Raw genomic sequence first — 24,971 nt, 5'->3', positions numbered from 1 at the left:
AAATTAAACTTGGCCTTTTGTGAGGTAGAGTTATTCTGCAACATAATGTTTGTAGAGGAAATGATAAGTCATGGCTTGAACCAGTGATTGAGCACCTGGTGGGAAGGCAGGGCCAACCCAGGGGAGCTCAGGTACATGCAATGAAATGCACCTGAGTGACTGGTGGATCCTGGCTCCACCCCTTCCCAGCCCTCATTTAAGTGTTGGCAGTGGAGGTGAAGGCATTTTGCTGGAGGTCCCTGTCTACCTGAGGTCTTCTAAAGGTAAGCAGATTTTCTTCCTTTGTTTCTGCATGTTTGGCTGCTGTGTTTGGGCTTATCCTTGCTTGCTGCAGCCTGGGACTTTGCTACACCAATATCATTGCTGTGCTTTCCATCACATTATAGTGTTACAATGTTATAGAATATAAACAGTCTACAAGCCTAGATAAGAAGCAACCTAGATCTGTGCTGGCCTGGATATATATTACTCCTTCAGGTAAGACACACTGTAAACATACTTAGAAGTAATATAAAGAAAAAATTGTGTTTGTCCTGCTTCTTCAGAGTGTTTTATCTAAGGAGGCCTGCGGAGCTGGCTCATAGCCTCATGGTTCAGGGCTTACTCTAGATTCACTTAATATTTCTGTGGTGTTGTGTTTGTTGTGTGATCTTTCAGCTCAATGTGTTTCCCAGTCACTTAATGCTTCTTGGTAAAAGGAAATTCTCAGCTTAAAAGGCTGATGTGAGTACTCTCATGTTCTCAGGGTACAGAGCTCAGGGAACTTCCCAGAAGTAAATTTTCTTATATGTGCAAGTACAAACTTTCAATTTATGAAGGTGGGTTTTTTAGAGTTGAGTAGGCAATGGCAACTAGTCCTTTGGGGATTTTGTTAGTTAGGACAGACATGCCCATTTTGTCTCCTCTCTAGGCCGCGAGACATCTTAGAAATTGTTTGAATCAGTAGCTAATCTGTGTCCAGCTCTTTCCAGTCTTTTGCTGCTTTATGAATCATGGGAAGAGCAGGCATTGTGAGTGGTTCTCTGCACTGACCAAGGGCACCTGGTGGTTCCTCTCAGAGCTTCATGATTCGATGAAATATCATGACAGGGAATACAAATAATTTACACCCAATCTTTGGCATTTGGACATTATGAAATAAGTGTAGTAACAATACTTGTAGATCAGTTAGGAGTGCATCAGTTGAGGTGCCCAAACCACTTCACTGTGGCCAGAGAAGGATTCCCCAGGCTCCAGATGAGACTCTAGGAAACGTGGCTTCAAGAGGTACCTGTTACTATTCCCTTAATTAGCTGAAACAGATATGGAGAGATCACAAATGTGCCTACCAAAGCCACAACACTCCTTACTTGGATAACTCACAACAAATTATCTCCTCTGTGGATTTACATCTGTGGATTTACATCTGTGGAACCTTGGAGAGATCTTAATCTGTTTCTTGGTGTGCTAACTCAGATACCAAAAACCACATTCCTCTGAGCATAGCTGAACTATGTGCAGGCAATACAAGCCTTTCAAATGGCATGACTTGGCAGTTTGTTCTTTCACCTGCTACCCTACAACAGAATATTCCGATGGATTTTACCAGATCCAGTAAGGTGGGGAAAAAGGAAAGGTGGTCAAGCATACAAGTACCTTTTTGTATTTTTTTTCTCCCTATTCTCTCCTTTTTATTTCTTAATTTCCAGGCAGCCTGATTTCTAAGCGGAGTAAAGCAGACTTGATCTCACCGTGCCTTGGCTGTCCAAGGGAGCAAAATTGCACTGAGCCTAGGATAAATGTGCATGGAAATTGCACATTTTAAACCAATGGTTGCCCCAGATCAGAAGCTGTGACGAACCTGACACTTTTTGGCCTGAAACTTAACAGGGCTGTTCAAGATTGTGAAGCTGCTACTGCAAACAGCTCATTTTGTGATTTGGAGGGGAAGGGCTTGTAGGTTCAAGTACACTGTTTCTGCAGATCAGGAACAAGGAGGAAACTTTGTTATCAGTCCACTAGCATATTTCTTGCAAGCTGAGAGAAGTTAATCTAACACATTGTAATCTCTTTCTCAGCATCCAGGACTCATAAGACACCATAAGAAAAAGTTTCTCAAGCTTACAGTGTTCTATAGGATACTAAGCCTTGTCTTCTGGAGGCCAATGGGGAAATGAAAAGGTGTAGCTGTCATATGTTGTGAAAGTATAACATTGCAATAATAAGCCAGTTAGCTCCTTGTTGTCACACCCAGCCCAGCTTGATGTACTGGGGCCATGTTCACTGTTTTCCAGCTTTACTGATATGTTTTTGTTTGTTTATTCTTTTATCAAAGCAAGATAAAGGTAGTCTCAGGCCAGATCCTCAGATGCTTTCAATTGATGTTGCTTCACTCTGGCTGATAGGACTGATTTACTTCAACTGGGAAGCTGCCTCCTCTTTCATTTTCTCATTCTCAGTTCTCTTCCATCATCCAGCATTAGCTTTGGTTTTTGCCCTGTTATTTTTTCTTAATTGTAGAAAAAGATGTCAAAAAATTCATGCTAAAGGCTTTATGCTGAATTCTGAGCAAATGAAGCTCAGTTATAAATTAGGCGAGTAATTTGGTGACTGATGGAAGTTCGTTTGCTCTGCAAGTTAGACTGGTTTCTACAGAGGGAACAAGACTGTGCAGAAGATAGGACCTCTGATGAAGGAGTGAAGCCAAGAGAGGACAAACTCAAGACAAAAAAAGTAAATCAGATTTAATAAGGCATCAGAAGAAATTAACAAGTGGAGTAAGTGTGGAGAGGAGACTACTTTTTGTAATGATTTTCAGGTCACTGTAGGTTGAACTATGAATGCTGAGGAAATAGAGCAAGCATAAGATGTTGGGAAGAAAGGGCGGAGAAATGATGTGGCAGAATGAGAAACTAAGCTCCAAAGAGGATTGGATACTGACACAGTAACTTGCTCATTAGTCTTTGGTTTATGTTCTCCTCAGGAATTGATGTTTCTAATTATTTTTTCACCTTTGGTTATTAACTGCTATCATAGAATTGTAACAGCCACCAGCCTTGCCTCAAAATATTCACTAGGTAGCATCTGATACTGTAGTAAATGTTAACTTGACCATATAAATGGGGATAACTAACAACAAAAGAAAAATAGTCATGAGTATGAGTCAAATATCTTTCAACTATTAAAGTTTCTATACTAAGAACAAGGTTAACTGCTGGATTCCTTGACAGTCTCACATGCCTGATATGTTTAGTATCTTAGATGCAATTTTCCTTTCGCCTTTCTCCCTATTTCTTTTTTTATCCTGTAGAAGCTAAAACTTTATTATAAAATTGAAGATAAGTATATCAGTTTGCTGGATGCTGGCAGAGCAGAACACAAGCAATGAGAAGATAAGGGAATTTGGTCAAATACAAAAAATACCATGGAACCTAAACCAAATGACATCAGATAAGACCTCCACTGACTTTCTATTAAAAATGTAATAAATAAGGATCACAGGAAAAATTCTTTTTTTTCCTCTAGCACTTTTTTTGTTATTGTTTCTAGGGTTTCAGAAGTATATGTGTATTAATGTGTTTTTTTTCCCCCCTTACCTATTTGGAATCAATGAATGCAGATCAGCTTATATTGAAGTTCTAGTGGGTCCTAATTAATGATGAGATTCTCTTTCAATATGTGCTTTTAATTTATAAATGTAATTACATTCTTGTGGGACAGCCTTACTGACTTGCTTAGGGACTTAGCAATAGTAAAAAAAAGTGAATCCTGAAATGTTGAGCAGTAGGTCTGAGACTGTGATGAAGACTGGTAGGTGGTGAACTGGATAGAAATTGACTGAAAATCGGTATAAACATTAATGTGTTCAATAGTGCCAATATTTGGATTTGGGTGAGTATTCAGCTTCCCAGATGTTCAGTGTGAGACTCTCAGCTGATGGCAGGAGCACAGCATGTTGAATTGGCTTGTGGAGCAGAGCATAACTTTCTTGGAACTGTTCAGCCGCATGGACTGGTGTTATTGTTGGCTGGCTGAGATCTCTGCCGCTTAGGCTGATGTTTCACCAAAAGGGAAGAGAAGGATTATTTAAAAAAAGAGAGAGAAAAGCGGAATTCTCTCTTGAGGTCTGTTAGTCATTCCAAAGTTTCTTCCATTCACCTCAGAAATCCAAAAATACAGTTTGTCTGCCATGTCTGTAGGATGTCACCGATGATGAGAGACAGCTGCAGATAGCTTTACTGTTGTGCTTTCTTCACCGATCTGAAATGCTTTTCTGTACTAATGCAATTATTAGATGATGCAAAGTCAATAGAATACTATAGAGACTGAGAATGGGGCTGTGAATTGTAAACTGCTTGTTTAACTGATGGCTTGTTAGGATTTGCCTGTGTCTAGATCTCAGCGTCGCTTCACTGGGAGGTGGGTAAGTGGTATGCCACTGTGTAGGACTATAAAAAATAATAAAATGTATCCTGATTCATGGCATAGCTTGTTGGAGAGAGATGGGGGAATTGAAGCTGCTCTTAACAGCAATCCTCTCCTCATTTCATTTCCTATGATACCTACAAACAGAAAACGGTCACAGTTTCAGTCCAGGCAATACATTAGAAATAAGGCAAAGGATGGATAATTTTGGCCTTGAAAGCATTGCAGGGTTGTTTTATTTCCTGGGAAATTTCTGTAGGTTGTTTCCATCCTGGAATATTTTTAACCCTTCCACCAGCTGCACATTCTCATCTACCTGCGTGGCTCTAGCCTGGCATCTTGGGACTTTGTTGGGTTGAACTTTGAGTGACAGGAAAAATATATGTTTAAGGATGGGAGAGGAATCCCCTTTGGTCTTGATGCTTGCCTGTGGCCGTAGGTGAGGTTTGCTTAGCGGTGTCTGCTCGGTCTCTGGTGGACAATAGTCTGTGCCATAAAAGGACTCTGTGCATAATATGGCATATTTGTTGGCCTCTACCTTGAAGAAACCCAGATGAGAGCTGTTTATATCCATCTAGGGACAGTCTCCAGTAGGAAAGATAGTACTCTTTGGCTAGCAGACATCCATGCCATTTCGTTTTATTCCACCTTTCAGTCTTATGGATCTTTTTTCTTTTTTTTCCCCCTTCACATTTAACTGCGATGTAGGGAGGTTTAAGTATATATAACTTTCCTGAAAACCAAAAGGATTGAAAATGATCATCATTCATCATATGCTTTAATTAAATTTAATTAAAGGATATTAAACACAATATGTATGAGTGGGTCTAGATAAAGTGTCCACATAATTCTTTCTCCTTTATTCTTTAAGCTCTCAGTTCTAGGCAGAATCGCATTCATAAAAAGTTAGCAGTCAACTGTAAAAATCAAATTTCAGAGAAAATGTGCTGGGGAAAAAGAAAACAAAAAAGCAAACAAAATAAGTATGCATTCACATTGTCTTCCTGACAAGAGTAATCTTTTCCCTTGTAATAGCACATGCTGTAGGCTTAAAACAATGTATTTCATCACTGCTAGGCTCAATTTAGGGTACACAAATGCGCATGCACACACATGCATCCCCTAGCAGACATGAGAGAGTCAGTAAGAGAGAAAGTGTGTCACACCCTCTAAATTCAGGTGGCCTCAAGCAGTGCCATATAATCCCAGCCTCAATTAAACTTTCCAAGGTCAGTGGTGTTCTACCAGGTCAGACATAAATAAGTCAGGTGAGAGTCCTAGGGCACTGAAAAGCCATATTTATTCTTTATCCACAGTTCATAGCTATCAAATGAAGCCTAACAGAGAGAGGGAGTGTATGTGAGTGCAGCTCTTGAAGCTGTACCGTTGTAAGCACACTTTCTTCTTTTTTTTTGAGGAAAAAATGCAGTTCCATACTACTCCTACCTCAAAACTGCAGAAAACATCTGTGACTGTGGAAGGCTCAGAAAGAAAAAGGAAGATAAAATTGAGCAATGCTGTTGAGTGACTAATTTATTCAAGTGAAAGTATCTTGTTCACTCTTATGCTTTATTTTTTTTAAACAGGGAGTTCTTATCTTTTTAAAATTAAGTTTTGTCTATAGATGACTCTGGTGCATGGAGTCTGAGACCAGATGCCAGTACAAACCCCTCTTGAATTCAGACATACAGATCTCATGACCTGATTCAGCCAGTAATGGAAATGGGCCAACACTGCACAGTCTATTGGGCTTGTAAACAGCATATTTAATTTTCTTTTGATTTGGGGAGGCAGAGGGAAGAGTAGGGAGAATAATGATGTCTATATCTCAGTCCAAAAATATTAAAGACAACAGATGTATATTGGCTTCAGATGCTCTGAGAGATCACATTCAGAGAAAGTAATTAAGGACAGTTGAGGTCCACTGACTTTTCTTCTGTCTGAAGAATTAAGTGAAACTCCAGGCCACTATGACTAATAACCAAATTAATATATATGTTTTAATAAACCAACATACCACAAGCCTTAGTGGAGTTTGCCTTGCTGTGTGGTGTACTATTTTAAAGGAGGAGTTTTGATATATAGTTAGATCTTTCTCATATTGTTTAGTAAGGGGGAAATAGATGAGGTGTATTTAAAAAAAAAAAGCCTTAAAACCTTTTCCCAAACACACACTCTCCCTCTAAGTACAGCAGTGTTGTGAGATTTCTGTAAGGAGAATGTTTAACTTGACTTCCACCAGTTTACACAGTTCAGGTATTTGATATGTTAAGGTTTCTGGGAAAGTTGTCCCATACCTTTTGTTTGTTTTTCTTTATTTAATCTTTTTATTGCAATGAAGAGATGGCAATTTATTAAGTATGATGAGTTATAAATATGTAGTTGTGTAATACTTTCACTCTTCTTTTGACAAATAACTTTTAAAATGCAATTGAGTAATAAAATGTGTGGGTTGCTCTGAAAATAATGCCTCCTATTTCTACTTGTGGAAATTACAACAGATAGAAAAAGCACAATGACACTGTTTGATAGAGCAAATTCTCAGCATGTGGCAACAAAATGAAATGGATTATAGGTGGGAAGGTTCAATCTCTATTGCTGTACCACCACCATCCACCTCTGTTCATTTCAGTTCCCTGTTTGTTGCTGGTGAGTTGGACTAGATGACCCTTAAAGGACCCTTTCCACTCAAATGATTCTATGATTCTGGTGTCATGGATCAACATAATAAAATAGGAGTCATTACTTTTGGAGCAGCCCTTGTAAGTTTCTGGATATCTCTGTGTGTGAGTACCTTTTATTTAGTGCATGTGAGGGGACTGTGCCATCAATTATTGTGAGTATTCAGACAGTGGATGCATATGCATATGGTTTTGAATTACTGAATATATACAGTTCTTGTCAAGAGTAACTTTTAATCTGAGAAATATTCAAACACATGTATAATCACACATTTGTCTTGCAATAGCTTAAAGACTTCCAGTCAGGGAGTGGAAAAAATACTGGGTGATTAGCATGTTCAGACACACAACAGTGAGTGTTGAGTAGTTCAAGTGAGCACATTCTAAACAAAAGTATTTGTCAAAACTCTAACATAATATTGGATACATTTCTTACATTCATCATCAAGTGATGATGCATTAGTGATTCTTAATATTTGAAGATAAAGATAACATTAAAAAGCTTTGGGAGAGCATTTGGCGACTGGAAAGTGTGATAGAAAGTAGTTCACAGAAATATCGGTTTTGTTTTATAGGCTTTTGCATTAGAAATCAAGTTAGCACTTGGTATCCAATAGCATGCATATTAGAGCCCTCTGCTTTTGTGCCTCTGGTTTTAACATCTGTAAGTATAAGGGAAAGTCTTGACAAATGTTTCTGAAGGTTTTATGTGCTCTTTATCCCCATGCTGGACTGCAATCCCTGTTATGCCTAGTACGACAATAGGGGAATTGGGATCAGATGACCAATACTGCAGGTAAATGTGAAAAAAGGGTGTTAGGCAGCACAGTGCCTTCCACTCAGGTTTTAACTGTATCCTGGGCTTCTCTGAGAGGACAAGTGGAGGGGGAAAGGAAAACTTATCTTTATGTCTGCTTCTATAGCATTTTCCGACCTAGCTTTCAACAATGTGTCTCAGTAGTGAATATATTATGTGACTCAGTTTTGAAGGAAGGTATTAAGCAAATGTCAAGAAAATAATACCATACAAATTTTCACCATGAGATGGTTTAAAAAAAAGTGATCAAATGAAACTGAATCCAAGAATGCTTTTTTTTCCCCTTAGAGGGAAAAGGTAGGATGTTCCTTTAAGGCTAAGTTGGTATAAATGTATATAGAATTTTTAAATATAATTCCCATCTCACAAAGCTCTCAATTTTAAATACTCTCAAGTAGGAAGGCCATAGAAAGCCTTAGAAAATCCTTCAGCTGGAGGTTCCCATTCCTCACTTAGCAGACTTCTGGATAATTTACCTTCATCCCCACCATGCTAGAGACCTCAATTAAAGGACATGAGCCAAGTGCTTTGTCCAGGTCTAGATCAGTTACAACACAAGTTGATTAATCAACTTCGAAAGAAAAAGGGAGGATGGTGAAGAGGGCACTATATAGTTCAACACTTTGTACAGCATTCAGATCTTTGATTTTTTTTTTCTTTTCTGGTTCCTCTGCTTTATTTGGAGTAAATGCTTGAGGTCAGTGAATGAAAAGAAAGTATATGGTAAAGTTGGGTCTGAGTTGATTCTCAGCAGCAGCCTAGCAGGCAAATTGAACTTCACTTTATCTTTTGTGGGTGTGAGTAAAGTCACTTCTGAGGGGAGGGGATAATGTGGGGGAAACACGTTTAACTGTCTGGAAATGTGGAAATGTAATAAGGACACATTTGTAGTCATCAGAAAAGGGACCTTTCAGATTTTTATTGCTGAACTTGTGCTCCTAGGCTTGTTTTATTTCTGCATGTCTCATTTTCCCTATCTACCAAATATGAATAACAATTTACTCTTATGCAGCTTAGGGTGAGAAAGAAATAGGTACTGAACTGCCTTTTTCCACGCTCCGGAGAGCTGCAGTGTCCAGAACGTCCCAGGGCTTGCTCCAGTTTCAGCCTGCCATGGAGGTTCTCATAGAGGTTGCTCTATTGCTTGAAATAGTCATTAATGTTGGAAAAGACCACTGAGATCCTCTAGTCCAACCGTCAACCCACCTCCACCATGCCCACTAACCACGGCCCTCAGTGCCACATCTCACAGTTCTTCAACACCTCCAGGGCTGGTGACTCCACCACCTCCCTGGGCAGCCTGTGCCAGTGCATCACCACTCTTTCTGAGAAGACATTTTCCTTAATTTCCAAACTGAAACTTTGTTCCTGCTTACTCTCTTCCTCAAGACCTACTCAGTGTCATGAACAGGAGTACACTGTCAGTATGTGCAGTTGACTTTGTTCAGTACATCTGCAGCCACTCTTTGCAGTGAGACTTTTTATCTACTTTGATGACACAGTCAATATGAAACAGCAGTGGAGTCAAATGGCTCCAGAAACATAAGCTATTGTCTCCCATCTTCTCTGAGATGCTCTTGGACATGGTGCTAGGTGGCAAAAAGTAAAAATAATTTATTGCTGTTATTGTTGTTCCTGTAGGTTTTTACACACCTAGAGTTCACAGTGGAGGAAAAAGTTACAGACTTTTTCTCTCATGTATGTTATTGATAAAAGCAGTGATGATGTTAATGTCATATGGATGTTGTGTGAGTCTAGTCATGACTTTCTGTGCAGTAGCAATGCTCCTGATGTTGTTACAGTCTGGAACTAATAACCTGAGTAATGCAAGTTTTCCTTCCTAATTTAGGAAATAGCTTATGGCTTAACGTCCGTAGACATTCTCTGATTTGTTGCATCTTTTTCCTTTTTTTTCTTTCCAGCTTTTTATACATATCTGTACATATATGTATTTGTAAATGAGTCCATGTAACCAGTACAGAACCATCACCTGTGCTCCATGCTGAGCACCAGAATTGAGCAGAAGGTTGGTTTGGGGTGCTCCAAGTATTTCCTAGAGGTGATTAGGGCTTGTAAACCCTTGTCCAGAAGCAGAAGTAATTCTGTGGTTTATGGCCTCTTCTGTGGTGATGGTGAATGGAAAGCAATGTGCTTCCACAGAGAAGTCAGTCCTCTAGCACAGAAATCAAAGTGTTTATAGCGATGTCCTTGGTAATTTCCTTAGCGCAGTCCAGTAGAGTTTTCTCAAAACATTTTTGTTCATACAGATCTTTAAGGACCAGCTGGACTTATTTCCTTTGCAGGAGCCATCCACAGATTATACTTATTTTTAGGTCCATTTACCAGAAGTGGACTGTTTGCCAGTCATCCCCCCCTCCCCCCCCCGGTCCCTTAGCCTAAACTCGCTGGAGGAATGATGTGCAAAAGAAAGTATCCACTTTGTTTTTATCCATCACGCTGTAAACCTCCTACTTGTGTCCTTTTGTATCTTTTGTGAAGCCCGTTAATAGCTGTTACCGCTAATTGCTGTGCTTAGCTCGCCGTGTTCTTCTATGGGCAGAAACAAGGGAGATCAAAGAGCAGCATACTCCATAAAGGCTTGCAGTGTTCATTCTGCAGCTAATTTACCTGCGCATTGCTGAGGGATGGCTCAGAAGCTGAAAACAGATGGAGAGAGAAAAATAGGTTTTACTTCGCTTAAACTCTTGGCCTGCTTCAGCTGCAGGCTCAGAATGAACTGTTTGGCAGGACTTTTCAACTAGACTTGGGCATCGTAAGTGGTTTGGGTGGTTCTAGCTTGGAATCTACTCCCTTTGAAGCAGAGACTGCATTTATAGTCTCTGCAGTTGAGCTTTGGAGCAGTCTCATCAATTCCTGCAAGAGTGAGCTAATTTTATGTTGTTGGACAAAATACATTAAGAATCCCAATTTGCTGTCTCTCAGGGCTCTGTCTTGCTTTATATTATTCACCAGACCCTGTGCATAGTATTATGGGTTGCCTGCTTGCATAAACTGTGCATTTCTGACTCTGCTCGGATGGATTGTTGATATGAAGTTACTAGCCAATGTTTATCCACGCTCATAGAAATAACAGTATTATTAACTACTCCTATACATGTATTTTGTGTCATTATGACTGTAAGGGCTTGTCTGAATAATAAGGATTCCCTTGAGTGGGACTCGCTAGGGGAAATGACTGTTTAATAAAGACAGATAATGTGGATGAATCATTCTGACTGCTTAGAGGAGCAATTGTGTTAAAACTCCTGAACTTACACAAAGTCCTTCTGAACACACTGGGGGGGGGGGTCAAATCCTGCCCCTTGAGATTGTTGTTATATTGCTGCTGATTGGAAAAAGGCTCAGATCTTCAGGAACAAAATTTTAACAGTGTGAATTGAATTCATTGACATGAGTGAGACTTGGATGTCATCTTTACTTTTTAAACCCTAGGACTGTAAGTAGTGTAAAAACATGCCTACATAAATGTCTATATTGCATCTCTGTATGTTGAAAACTGTGTTTAAAAGAGATTTCTGCTAAATTATATGGCTTAGTTTTTCTCTCTTCTTCATGATGTGATACTTCACGCTACACTGGAAGTGTAAGAATATGAGTTTATTAAGTTTACTCAGAAAACTATTCAGTCATCTGTATGAGCTCTTGGAGCTATGTCAACATTTTCTTGAAAGATACCTGAGATTATTTGATGTTTACTTTTTTAAGTACGGTATTTGTGAGTAAAAGTGCACAAGAACATTTTATTACATTTTAAATGTAATTCCTGATCCCAGGGTGCTGTCTATATAAATCTGAACAAACCTACGAAATCACTATCTATATTAGATCAGCAAATCCTCTCAGTCCCAGAACTGGCCACTGTGTTAAGAATAAGAGGCAAAAGTGAAATTCCTTGGTAATAAAACTTCTGAGCCTTGACAACTGTGAGGTAATGCCATTTCTTGCAGCATTGCCTAGACCTTTCAAAGTACACTACTCTTTATTATATGCCTTTCCTCTGCCCCTAAACCTTCACTTCTAAAGTGCACATCTCACAGGTAACTGCTATGTAATGTACTTTTCAATCAGCATCCTAATTCACTCAATGCAGCGTGAGTTTTAGATAAACTAGGAAGATGTGAAATGCAGAATAAAAGGCTTAGGGTGTATGACACAACTCACCTGTTCAATATCTTTTGCTATCTCTGGAAAAAAAATACCAAAAAAGCCCTTCTCCAGGCCCTATCTTCCCTCACAGGCAGTGAGGACACCGGCTCTCTACATCCCCATATGTTCCTACCCTACTCTTTTTGGGGGATTTACATATTCTTTCAGCTTGTTCTCACTAAGACTTTTTTTAGGCCAGGTGTAGGCAACAGAATGATGATACCCTTGTATCCATCAGCTCTGCAGGCGGAATTTTCACCAGTAAGCCCCAGTGCCGGTGTTGATATTGAGCTATCTTCACTCTAATATGCTTCTGCACTTCTCTTAACAGTGGAAGTGGGTAGCACTAGAAGGGCTCAGATGGTTTTCCTTTTTTGCTGTCTTTGGTTTCAGGAAATAAAAAAAATTCCTAAAGGTGAAATGAAGGGTGAATTGGATTTCATCTGAAAAATAGTGAGGAGACTTGCAAGGGCCTGTCTCCTAATTACCAGATCTCCTGTAACTTGTGTAAATCCCCTAAACTGAAGATCCTAACTGCAGCATTAAAATTAGTATTGTGGTTTATAAGCAGATCCAAGCTTTTGCAGAGTAATTGCTTGCTGCTGCTGTTATTATTTACACTTGCACATGCAGACCATGGTGGGCTTGTCTCTGCTGGTAATGTGGGCAGGTTTAAATTCACTCTGATCAAGTTGAAATACCCTGCTGAGAGGCTCAGGTTCAGTGTTGTGCTAATAAAGTATGTGACTCTTGGGCAAGAGCTGCTCTCCATCTGGCATGCACAGAGCATGGGCTTGAGTAGGATTTCGGTTGTGTGCAATAATCCCTACAGAGGTACACAAGTTTTTTTTGAGGACCTAGCACCTGAAACAAAGATGTAGTAAAAATACAGTCCCATCTCAATACATGCTTCGGTGTCAACAAGTACAGAGTTCATGGAAGCACTTGTAGATAAAGGTAAGGGACAGCTAATGATTATCTACACAGGTTTATATTATTATTACTTGCCTTTAATCAAGCTAGTATTTACTGTACAAGGTAGAGAATAGCCAATATGGAAACATGTGTGTTATGCAAATTCCTCTGAACTGGTCGAATAGCAGGTAAACTGGTAATAACTTGGAGCGGTTCCATGTACAATGAATCAACAAGTTCCAGCAAATCAGCCCTGCAGAAGTCTGCACAGTTACTTTTTGGTGCATATACAGATGGGAGCTTCTATGGTGACTGCTTTCCACAGAAATTAGTAGTAGTTTAAGAACTTAAAGTATTTAAAAGCTTGAAAACAGAAAAAACCAACACTAAAGTAGTGAGAGAACTAATTGACATTCAATTTATCCTTACATTTCCAATCCAAATTTTCATCTGGCTTAGCTCTGGTGGGTTTTTCTCCCATCTCTAAGAAATAGCCCATCTCCCCCCTGTGGTCCCTTGCCACTTCCTTTGACATTATCCACAGAGAGAATGGTGAGTGAGTTTTGCAGCAGCTTGATGCTCTCTGTGGAGAGGAGTAGGGCTGGAGCTGCTCCTGTAAGCCTGGGGCAAGATGGTGTCCTTGCTGCATGGGTGGAACACCAATTGCAGGGTCAAATGCCAGTCCATAGACATAAACTCCCAAGCTGACCTGGCAGCAGTAGATGAAGATGGTGAAGTAGATTATAGCAATCCATAGTGAGTATTGGAAGATGTTATAGCTTGGGCAATTGATGTGAAGATCTTGAGAATAAATCTTGTCTAGGCTAAAACTTTTCCTGTATCAAAAAGTTGGGCTGCTTTGCTGTTGAAGGTGCTTGCTGCTGTCTGGTGCTGGAGCTCACAGGATTAGCGTTTCCTACCCATAGCATTGAAATAAGTAGGAAACAAGATTTCGGTTATTAAACAATGTGTAGCCTGATGATTTTATTTCTAAATGTAAGCTTGGCACAGTACATCTGTACTGGTCAGAGATAAGTGACTCTTCACTGTGGAATGTTTTGTATTGTGTAAATCACATTAATTGTAAACATGCTGAAATCTCTGCTGCCACTGATTCACTGGTGACCTGTATAAGGAAGCAACACATGCTTATTGTTTTTTAAAAAAGGATCATCTATTGCTCAGATGAAAGACAGAGGCAAAATAACCAATCTGTAATGCAGATTTATTAATAGTCATTCACTGATTTTTTTTCATGAAATACTCTTCATGTAACCTTGACTTTATTAAGTAGTCCTTAAGGTGCATTTTGAAGACAGATAATGAGTTTGGGGAATAGTCTTATCTACATCAAGCTAATCTTTAACAGCTTGGAAGGGAACTCGCAGAAACTTTTCCACTTTAAGTGACATAGCCATGTTCAAATCAAGCCTTTTAAAATGTCATTTTAATAGGAAGAGTTTACAGGCACTTCTAATAGCTACACTTCATAGAGGAATATGATTTAAAGAAAGGTGATAGCAAAATTTATTGAGTTTTTAATAGTATTAATGGGGAGGGAAGTGGTGATGGAGACGCAGGCACACAACTACGTGCGTTGAGTGGCACTCGGTGTCACGATTAATAAAGACAAGGCAGCCCTTCTTTGGAAAAGCAGCTTCTTTCACAGCAGCAGGCTCTTTAAAAGGGAGGGCTGGTGGGAAGCAGGGGGTTTGAATGGTATTTGGCTGCTGAGACTGCACATGCCGCATTGTCCAGCTTCCATGGGCAGAAGTTTGCAAGAACCTCCTGACCCCGCACTGACGTGCAGCCCGCGTGTGCATGAGGGAGTGAGGGCTGTGAGGGAGGGACAAAAAAACTCAAAGGAAGACAAACCCGTGGTCGTTATTTTAATGAGACAGCTCTGAGTTATCCCAACTGCACTTTCTCCTTGGTTTGCAGAACGGCCTTGACAATGATTTCGTTTTTCCTGTGTCGTGTAGAAATGCAGATCTGGATGTGCATCCGTAGGCAAATGCTGACCTTCTACTTGCTCATGCTGTGGGCTGGATTTTAACTCTCTTGGACAGCCAGACAAACTACATGAATCCCCTTCTGCTGATTCCAGTGGGCTTAGCTCATGTTGTTTTGCTTTCTTTATTGTTTGGGCTTCAAATGTCCCAGCTTTCCTGAGTGCACACACATTTGGTTTCTGACTAATGCGAGTCCGCCGTCAGAGGGACAGCGTTTGTCATCCCCCATCCAGAGGCTCTTGGAGTTGGGTCATGACTCAGACACCACAAACTGTACACAGAACAGACCACAAATTCCTCCAGTAGGACTGAACAAGGCTTTCCGAGAAGCCACTTCCCCCACTGGTTATATTCTAACTTTGAAACTCTGGCTGACAGGTAGTAAATAATTACGGCTTTTAAGTGGCTTTTTTTAAAATATAATTTTTATTTTTTTGTTCTTGTGGCTGTTTAAAATCCTGCCTTTATGAGCTGTGCTTTATGGAAATATTGGCACCAATCAGTGACGAGGTCCAATGCTGGGAATTCTGATCCAAAACTTAAACCTTAGCCTGCTCCACTAAGGCTTCCTCGAGCTGCCCTCATGTGAGTTATGCACAAAACCCATAAATTGGCTGGAGTCTGCTCAAATGCCTCCTGAGCTTTGGCCAGACCTTTTGATGAACCTGGGCTGGTGGGGAGAGAGTTTTGAGGGAAACCTGACTCCAGGTGAGCTACCCAGGCTGGAGACCCCCAGACTTCACCAGTTTGAGGGCAGAATCAGGGTTAACAAATCTGCTAACAAGCTTTACACATTTGCTGGCCAGTAGTAAATCCTGTCTCAATTTATTGCCAAATGCAGCACTTTGGCATGAGTCCTCAGTATCATTTCCCAAATGGATGGGGAGCAAGTTGTGATCTTAAATCCTTGCTGGAAAACCCAGTATTGAGAACCAGCTGGGGTGCAGCCCTTTGATTTAACTTCTCTCTTTTTTTAACAAAACAAGAGAATTCATCAGCCAACACACTATTCTGTGCTCTTTTGTCAATAGAAAAGTTGTTTTGCTAATGGTTATCTGTCTGCAAGTCCTTGACCTGCTTGTAAACACATTTCTGCAGGAAAACCCTAGGCCATGGCCTCGAGCCTTTACGTCAACAAGAAGAGATAAAGTGACCAAAACTTAACCTGATCTGGCCTGGAGTGCCCTCTACTGCCCCTTGACCAAATACTTCCCTAATCTGCGTCCTTCTGAAAGGAACAGATTGTTGTGCAAGAAGTATTACCTGGAATGAAATCAATTTTTGGAGCCCGACTTCCTTCTCCTCCCTTCCCCCTACCCAGAAGCCCAAACCAATGGAGTTGCTGGAGGTTAAAGAATGAGGTCTGGGTGGGTTGGTGTGTTGGGGCAGGAGTTTTCCCCCACATTGCCCCTCTGCCCATGCCCAAGGCTGCCAGTGGTCCATTATGCTGTGTTGTGCCTTCCAAGCTGTGGAACAAATAGGGGGGGAAAAAAACTTGCCAAGTTGCTTCTATGCTTTGGTATTTGTTCTGGATATGTTGGATATCTCTAGGATTCAGGGTGGTGCTGAGCTCTTGGCATGGCCAAAGTTATGGTGGGGACTCGGATTTCTTCATCAGAGCTGGGCTGGGAAAGTCAAGGTGCTTTACAAAGGGGAAGTCCCATGTTTGATGCATGAATGAAAAAAGGCAAAGCAACAGGGCAGGTCTAGAACTAAGGTGACAAACTCCAGTTGAACAGACGCACTCACTGTGTTGTACCTCTGTTCACACTCTGCTTAAACTGCTCCTGAGGCTGCTGCACTGCAAAGTTTCTTCGCCAGATTGGAAGATGGTGGGTTGTCTTCCTCCAGAACAGTGTTTTCTAATTGCTTTTCTAGTTCAGTTACAGATCTGGCTCAGTGCTGCAATGATGGGCTCTCTCCTTTGGCCAAGGGTGGTGGTGGCATTGGATCAGATTGAACTGGGCTGTGACAAAGGTTTGAATTAGCTAGACCCGATATGTGTAGATGATCACTGGATGTGAAACTGCACATGACAGACCAAAAAACCTTTCAGGGTTAAATCTGGTGGGTGTGTGTGTGGGGGGGAGGAACCCAAAGCTAAAAGAAAAGGCATCTGCTGAACTGGAGATATTCTCCTGCATACTGGTACTGAAGGACTCTTAAACACTGCAGTTTTTTTTCAGGACCTCTCAGTTATGGTGGGCAAGATTGTTCACCTCAAGGTGAGGTTCAGGCAGGGAGAAATCTGTGCCCCAAATTATCTCCCACTTCCGTGGGAGACAGCTTTTGTCTCCTTTTCCATCCCTTGGTAGGTACAGTTTCCTATAGGCAGGTATCCTACAGACTTCCTCCATGTGCCAGGAGGAGAACATGAGATCATTCAGGTATCATTCCAGCTGTGTTACTTCCTTAGGAGACAGCTGTTTCACAGTCTTATTTTGTGTGTTTAACCTTGTTTATCTATATAAGGCAGTCATAGTTCCGGTTCTGCGTGGTGGGATTACTTCACAAGCTTTAGCCCAAACTGGATAAAACTTTCAAGGTTAACTTACAGGACGGATCATTTCAGCTTCCCTGACAGAAAATCAAACTTTGAGGAGCATAGTGGATATTTTTATTCCTATAGAAGAGATGTATTTAAGGAAAAGTGATTTTTTTCCAGCAGAAAATGAAAATTTTCTCCTAGAATTAATCTACCAAATTGGAAATGTAAATAATTCAAAGTAATTACTCCTTTTTCTTTTTTCTCTGGACAATATTTGTTTATCTCCCCCTACTCAAGATTTAACAGGACTATGAAAATGAACACTAGATCTGGTGGGCACTTATTCAGATTGAAATAATTAGCACTGTGGTGATGAGAACTCACCCTTCTTGTATGATACAGTGTTGTTTAATCAAAGAAGGGCTGGCTGAATCTGTTCAGTATTCTCAACTACTTTCCAAATCAAACTTCTGAATACATGTTAGCTGTTCTGATTAAGTCAAACTCCTGAACTCCCTCCAGGCTCTGTGCTGGAGATGATATTTATACAGCACTAATGGAGAAAACTTGGTGTGTTTCAAAAAGTAATTCCCAGGCAAAGCAAACTTGTATTAGCAGATGCAACAAGGAAACTTGCGAGGATCTCTGTTTCTCTTTCCTTTCATTCTTAAGTTTTGATTTAATTCTCAGCCCCCAAATATTACAGGTGAGGAAGTTTTGAAAACATTAAATGACCCGTTTCAACATTTGTGCTTCTAATCAAAATATGCATAGTCTTTTAGCTCCCAAAGCTGCCAAAATTAATTGACACTGAAGTTTCAAAGTGATTTTTGATAATGGAGAAAACTTTCTTTTTGTCATTTCAGACCATTTATTGGATGGGACACCTTAGGCTCTGGTTCCTCTAGTGACTGCCAGTACAAGATGAGTACTTGCCATGGTTTGGAAAGTGAACTGTAGTAACAGTGCCTTGAGTCTTCAGTTGAGATCATGGTAGTTCATATTGTAAATGTACTATATATATAGACATTGGATGAGAGAAAGGGCACATTTTTGTGTGTTTATGCCTATCATAAACCAATCCATCTACCAGTTCACTCAAACTTTCCAATTGCTGTGATTTGATGAGCCACCACAAGTAGTAACCCTATTTACAAGAAACTATGTGTGGCTTTTTTGTGGACTCACACACTCATATATATCTGTGTGTCAATATCTGCTGGCTGACATAAAAAATATCTTTGTTTTTAGAAAAAGAGGATTTTCCTTAGAGACTTTAAATAGATTCAGAGGATATTCCATGGTATCAGACTGTATTTCATATTGTCAATAGCAGGACCTTTCTGTGGAAAATGGGTCTTTTCCTGTAAACTTAATAATATTTCTGGATGGTGAAATATACAGTAAATGTTAAACAAGAAAAGAACTAAATTGCAGACTATTCCCTGGTCAGCAAAACCTGCCCATTATTTTTCAGTTTGCTGAATATGTAGTTTTTACCTTTTTTTTTTAAAACTGTGACTTTTCAGATTCATGAGGGTAGCATAGGTAATCTTCATATTTATAAGGACACACTGTCAACTTGCTTTTCATAATTTATAAACTTTTTTAAATTTTATTCCCTTTCCCTGTTGGAAGCCTGAAACTGGCATGTTTCCTTAATAGAGCTGGGGAAAAAAAAAAACACCTCTGCATTTTTGCTTTCAGAGATGATTTCTCAGAAAAAAGCTATCTGCGTTTCATGCAAAAGAGTGGTATCCTAGTTGGCTTAGCAGTGCTGGAATTAGTGCTGTAGGGTCTATTTTGCAAGTGTTTGCATGTGTTAGATTTTCAAGTTGCAGCTTGCATTTCAGTTTGAGCGATTTGTCAATATGTTACAAGGCTTACGTGTCTTTTCTGACATGAGTTGAATAAATGTTCACTGCTTTGTTTGGCTGGACTCTTCCTTTTTTATCCAACCCAACTGCTGCCTTCTCCCTACTGTTGTCTTCATAGAGCTGCTCATATTCCTCTCTCCTACTGTTTGCTTCTGGCACAGTGAGAACAGATTTTTCTTCTGCCCCAGCACCGAGAGTCTGACAAGGACAGGCACCTCTCTTTCCAAGATGAAATGGAAGTAGTTTGATAGCCATTTCCTCTTCCCCTTTGTAATTTCACTGAATTACTTTTCAATAGGATTGATAAAAGTAAACATTCCCAGGCATTCTGATTAACCTTGCTGCTCAGAAATATTTTGATGTTTTTAGAATTGGTCCCAGAATTTGCAAGAGGCTAACTTTGCTTTCAGAAGTAATTCAGAGTGTTGATACTGATTTATAAACCATGATGAAATTAAGTGACTGGGTACTTTAAAAAAAACATCTCTCCTGGGCATGCTAGTCACTATTATGGCAGATATAATCTGTTTGGAATTATGTTTAATGGTTGTTTGAATTTAAAAAGCTGGTAAGGATTGATTCAAATTGAAGGTCGTGAACTCCTTTACCCATTTCCCCTCATTGCATGAAGGAGGGTCCTATTTCATGATCTTCTGGCCATGATGCAACTCATCTGTTTAGATGAGAAGGTGCTGATATGTGTAATTAAGCTGAAATGTCATCAGGGAAGAAACTGTTAATATTTAGTAACATATAGTTGACTCTGTCCATTCGTCTTTCAGTCTGTCCCCCGTAAGTTTTGAACTTGTTTGTTAGTTTCAGCTAAATCCTGGCACAGAAGTAGTTATTTATTAGCACTGTGCTAATAATAAAAGCTTTTGGAGAACTGACAGCTGGTGGAGGGAAAGTTTTCCTGCAGCTCAGACAGTGCAGATGTACAGGAAAATTTGAGCACACCTTGATGTATTTGGCCCTTCAGTGGGCCAACTAGGTGATGCGAGAGTGTTGAGGAAGGCAGCATGGAGTGTTGTGCCGTGGTGGTTTAGGTGATGTGCAGCACATGCCTGAGGAAATTGGACATCTTTCATTCTGCTCATGGAACAACTTTTTTTTTTATTTTGTGAAACTGAAGAGGACCAGTCTCGCTTACGTGCCACTTAAATCCTTTTACAAGTTTGGATTTCCTTTGCTAATATCCTGAGGAAATAATATGTCTGTGGAGTCTATTACTTTTGATATTACTTCAGGTTGTCCTGTCCTGGGAGTAACTAGGAGACCTGCGGGCAAATCATGTCAAAAAATATATACGTGAGACACAGAAAAAAAGTTTAGATTCTTGATATGATTAGGCTCTATCACGAACCTTTCTGCAGGATTACAGCAGATCCTGACCCTACTGACCTAGTATCAACCCTCCTCTATGAGCTGCGAGGGGTAGGGAAGGAAGAGGATAGATACTGCAAATGGCTTAGAGGCTTAGATGCAGAAGGCTCTGAGTATCAGCACCAATTCAAAGGATCAAAGGGGGTCTGTGACTCTCTAGCTATGCTAATTAATGGAAGAAGTGGTATTTGGTCTTCATTATGGACTTTAAAAAAGAGAAGTCAAGTGGTTTGTCCTGTGGTAAAGCACTGAACAAGGCTGGTGAAAGTAACGGAGCTGGCTCCATTAGGCTTTAAGCAGTGTTTCAAGAGCATGGAGCCCCTTATGATGTCACGCTCAGGCAGTGCTTTCTTAATTTAAATGTCTAGTAAATGCTGATATATTGCCCGTTCTGAATCCTTAATATGTTTCCAGATAACGCAGCTCCTTGCAAAGGTCTCCAGGTATCATGCCATGGAAGCACGCTTTTAGAAAAGGGCCGCTTGGGTTTCTCCTGTACCCTCTGCTTTGGACATGAGCTCAGGACCAGCAGGGCAGATTCTGTTTCCCACCAGATCAGGCATTGCTTCCCTGTGTGCCTTGCATTTAAATATCCATGGGTTGCTACAGAGGTTAATAGGAGGTCAATGGTCGGGACAGCAGATCGGCAGTGCTAGCTGAAGACCAAAGCGCTGATAAGCAGAGAAAGCAGTAGGAGAATTTTAGGGACATTCCTGCACTGTATGTTTTATTAGCAATCAAAAGGGGAGCGTAAAGCACTTTCCCGAATCCCAAACAATCCCTTCTAATCTCTGACCCTTTATTTGACTTGTTCAGATACTGCTTAAATTTAAGAGAAAATCAGTGGTTACAGAAGGCTTACGTTTAAACACAGGGACAGAGCCAGATAATGCATTCATGTGCTTAATGCCCATGTCTTTACACCTGTCTACATATGTATACCGGCCTCTACCTGTATGATATGTACAAATGCATCTCAGTCCTATAAAGATGGTAAAGAAGTAATTCAAGTTCTTATTTGTAAAACCAGATGTGTGTGCTAGAAGGCTGGGTGATTCTGCTTCAGTTAGTGTAAATAAGTTTGGGATGATTAGGTTTTAATTAAATGAACAAATAATCATGAAAAACATTCTTTTCATGAAAATATGCAGTTGTTACTTGAAAACAATGTGTGCATTTGGGTTTTCCAAAGAAGTGTGCACTTCTGAAAAAGTGAGAGATGTCCAAGAGAGGAAAATCTGATAATGACTCTAATCTATGAATATTTTTCCTGTAAGTATCCAATGCATATGACTTCATGAGCACATTTATATGTCATGACTCCGTATTTGTGCGTGTGGTGCTTGATAGGTTTATGGTGTGACTATGTTCATTTTAAATTCCTTTAAAGGCACAGAACAAAACTGCTAATGGTGTGGTTTTTACCACGGCTTCACTGTAGAATGTGATGGCATGTATGATCATCGGATATTCAAACAGTGAAATGTGTAAAGCTATTTTTCTATAATTGGTCCCAGGGCAAGGGGTTGATCTCATGTATAAAAGGCTCCAGATATGCTCTTGGTACATTTTCTAATTAGGGAACCAGGAAGAAACTGAACTTTAGAAACTGTGATGAGTCCACGCCTTTTTAAAAAAAAAGGGGAAATAATCACTTTGACCTTGAACTCCAAAAGCCCTGAAATCAACTGATTTTACTCTTTAAGCTCCTTAACAAGCATGGGGATTAGAGGCGAGCTGTGTAGAACGGTTCATATTAGATATAAATGATAATGGACAATAGAAATTCATCTATGAGCTGAGCACAGGCACCCTGTGCAAATTCAATTTCCCCAAGATATGGTGATACCATGTTATGGTGTTATATATACTGCTGATAACGATGCGCCTTCATTGGTTGGGAAGAGACAGAAGAAAACTCAGTTGCACTGAGGCAAACAACCTCCAGAGATATCCAATCCTGTCCGAATCTGAGTCTGTGTAAGTAACAACTCTGTGCATCAGAAAAGGTCAAATATAGTCATCCTTCTATCTCATGTAATGTATAAATTGCCTGTTGATCTCTTTACTTTGAGTATTATGAAATCACCTCCCTGACAAAGAAGGAAAACTTACAAAAGGAATAAAGTGACTTTAGACTGAGGCTGCATATTTCAGTGGCCTTCCATCTGTCCACAGCTAAATGAGGAAGGATGCTGTTGTCACATTAGAAAAACATTTTTTCAGCAATTTCATTTTGTCGGATTTTTTTCCCTTTTTTTTCCTCCACTCTCTCCTCCCAAGCAGGGCTAAAAAAACCAAACCCTTGTTCCCTTGAAAAAGGGAGAATATCTTGAACTGAAAAAGTATATTGCATTTTCAGAAGAAAAGAAAAAAAATGGAGGAAAATACCTGTATGAAGAGAGAAGTTGATATGACTGAAAAGTTTGGGTTTGATAATTGTTACCCATTCAACAGATAGTGTTGCCCTTGATAATTTACCCAGTTCTTATGCAGATCTTGAAAATGATTTCCCTTCTGAAAATCACACCTGGTGAAAAAATCATTGTGTCTTTTCAAAGGCACCTCTTGTTAACCTCTCTGTTTATCTAGAGGAGTGAATGACGTGGCTAGACAGGCTACTGCCTGCCACGAGAACTGGTGGGAAATGATGTTGCACAATCCTTTCCCTCCGTGTCACAAAAGTGGTTATTTTATTTCACTTCTCCCCATTTCAGTCTGTGTGGCCTGGCAGACCTACTGGAAAGAAGCCTAGAATAATATTGTCTCAGTTAGCTGATAGGTGTGAGGGCACCTGCGGGCAGATAAAACTTGTTTGTGTCTGTATCAGAATTTGGTACACAACTCAAAATTGTCATGAATTTGGGACAGTCTCCAATTTCCCCTGAAAGACTTGGAAAGCAACAAGCAAAATTAAAAAGAAAATCAACTCCTTGCTTTTTCATTAGTTCTGGCAGCTTCCCCTAGAAACACACCCATGCTCAGCAGTATCATTCTTTATTTAGCTCTGAACAGACTGAAGGACCTCAGTGAATTCTTTCTTCCTCCTCCTTTGCAGATAATAGCAATGATGCTGCCACATATTTTGCAAAGTGCTCTTTTCTGGAGCTGAAGATTGAGTTGCATCCAATGCGATAGACCCCACTGGCAGCCGCGTGTTCCTAGCGGAGACATTCCTTCACCATGCCAAGTTATTTTTAAGTCTATCTGGATTTTTTTTTAATTTTTAAACCAGCACATAAAAGAAAGCTATCGAGTTGCTCAATCAATGTTAGTTTATTATTGCTTACCCAAGTGTTTAATAAACCTATCCCAACTCTGGACGTAGATTTAAATACTTCATTGACTGTAACAAAGCAGATTTTTCCTATCAGACCAAAGTGGCTCTATAAACTATAATTAAGCACTAATTATGAGCTCTACTGGTCAGATAGCAGAAAGCAAGGTCCATTGTGTGTCTGGCAGAACTGGCAATTAAAAGAGATTATTGTTGTCAGAAATGGAATAAAACAAACAAAGAAAAAATTAGGAGGAAGGGAAGATTTGCAATTGACCAGAGTAAACTTTGCTGTGTTCATGGGCTTGGGAGATTATGACATCATGAACACAAAACCTGGAGTTGTGATGGGATAGAGCAGATGTAGTAAGTTTTTCTGGAAAAAATCACGTACTTAATTGGATAACAGGCTGTAGAGTTGCATTCTGTTTGGCTTCACTCTTCTACATTGGAAGAAAATACCTTCAAGTTCAAAACTGAAGATGTATGTTTAGAACAAAAATATTTTCAAGGAAAAAAAATTGTATCTTTACTATTTTACTCATTCTTGCAAAGCGTTCAGGACCAAAGAGAGCTATGTTGCTCATGGGCTTAAGAAATAGAAAATGAAATTGAAATAGAATGAAGAATAGACTGACTCCCTAGTAAGGGGGGAAAAAAGGGGCCTCTACAACAGGTGAAAAGGAAGTGTGGTTTTATAAATTCATTCAATTTTAACGTGACTGGCTTCTCTTCTAACTCAGGCCATTTTTACACTGGCTTAACTTGATTGGCTCCAGTGGAGTTTTCAATTATGCCAGATACCGCTAAAGTGTTATTAGCAGCCTGCTTGGAATTTCTCTTGAACGTCTGAAGCTGTTTCTGAGCTAACAACATTCTCTTTTTTTTTTTCTCCCAGCTTTGAAGTAAAATGTTCATTCTGCAGGAAACCTTGATGCCCTGTTGAAGCA

The 24,971-nt window shown here is 39.9% G+C and overlaps 2 long non-coding RNA genes across 2 annotated transcripts in view; both read left to right on the top strand.

Annotated features, from left to right (window-relative positions):
• The window catches only part of LOC110403922, a 63,776-nt gene that overhangs the window by 30,615 nt on the left and 8,190 nt on the right, over nt 1-24,971 (top strand). The window lies entirely within an intron of this gene.
• Nucleotides 229-24,470, top strand: LOC110403921. Its single transcript, XR_002441907.1, has 4 exons — nt 229-263; nt 387-477; nt 21,937-22,016; nt 23,803-24,470. It is a non-coding gene; the product is annotated as an uncharacterized LOC110403921 (long non-coding RNA).

Source organism: Numida meleagris, chromosome 9 (genome assembly GCF_002078875.1).
Source record: "Numida meleagris isolate 19003 breed g44 Domestic line chromosome 9, NumMel1.0, whole genome shotgun sequence".
Taxonomy (NCBI): Eukaryota; Metazoa; Chordata; class Aves; order Galliformes; family Numididae; genus Numida; species Numida meleagris.
This window is presented reverse-complemented; position numbering and strand designations above follow the sequence as displayed.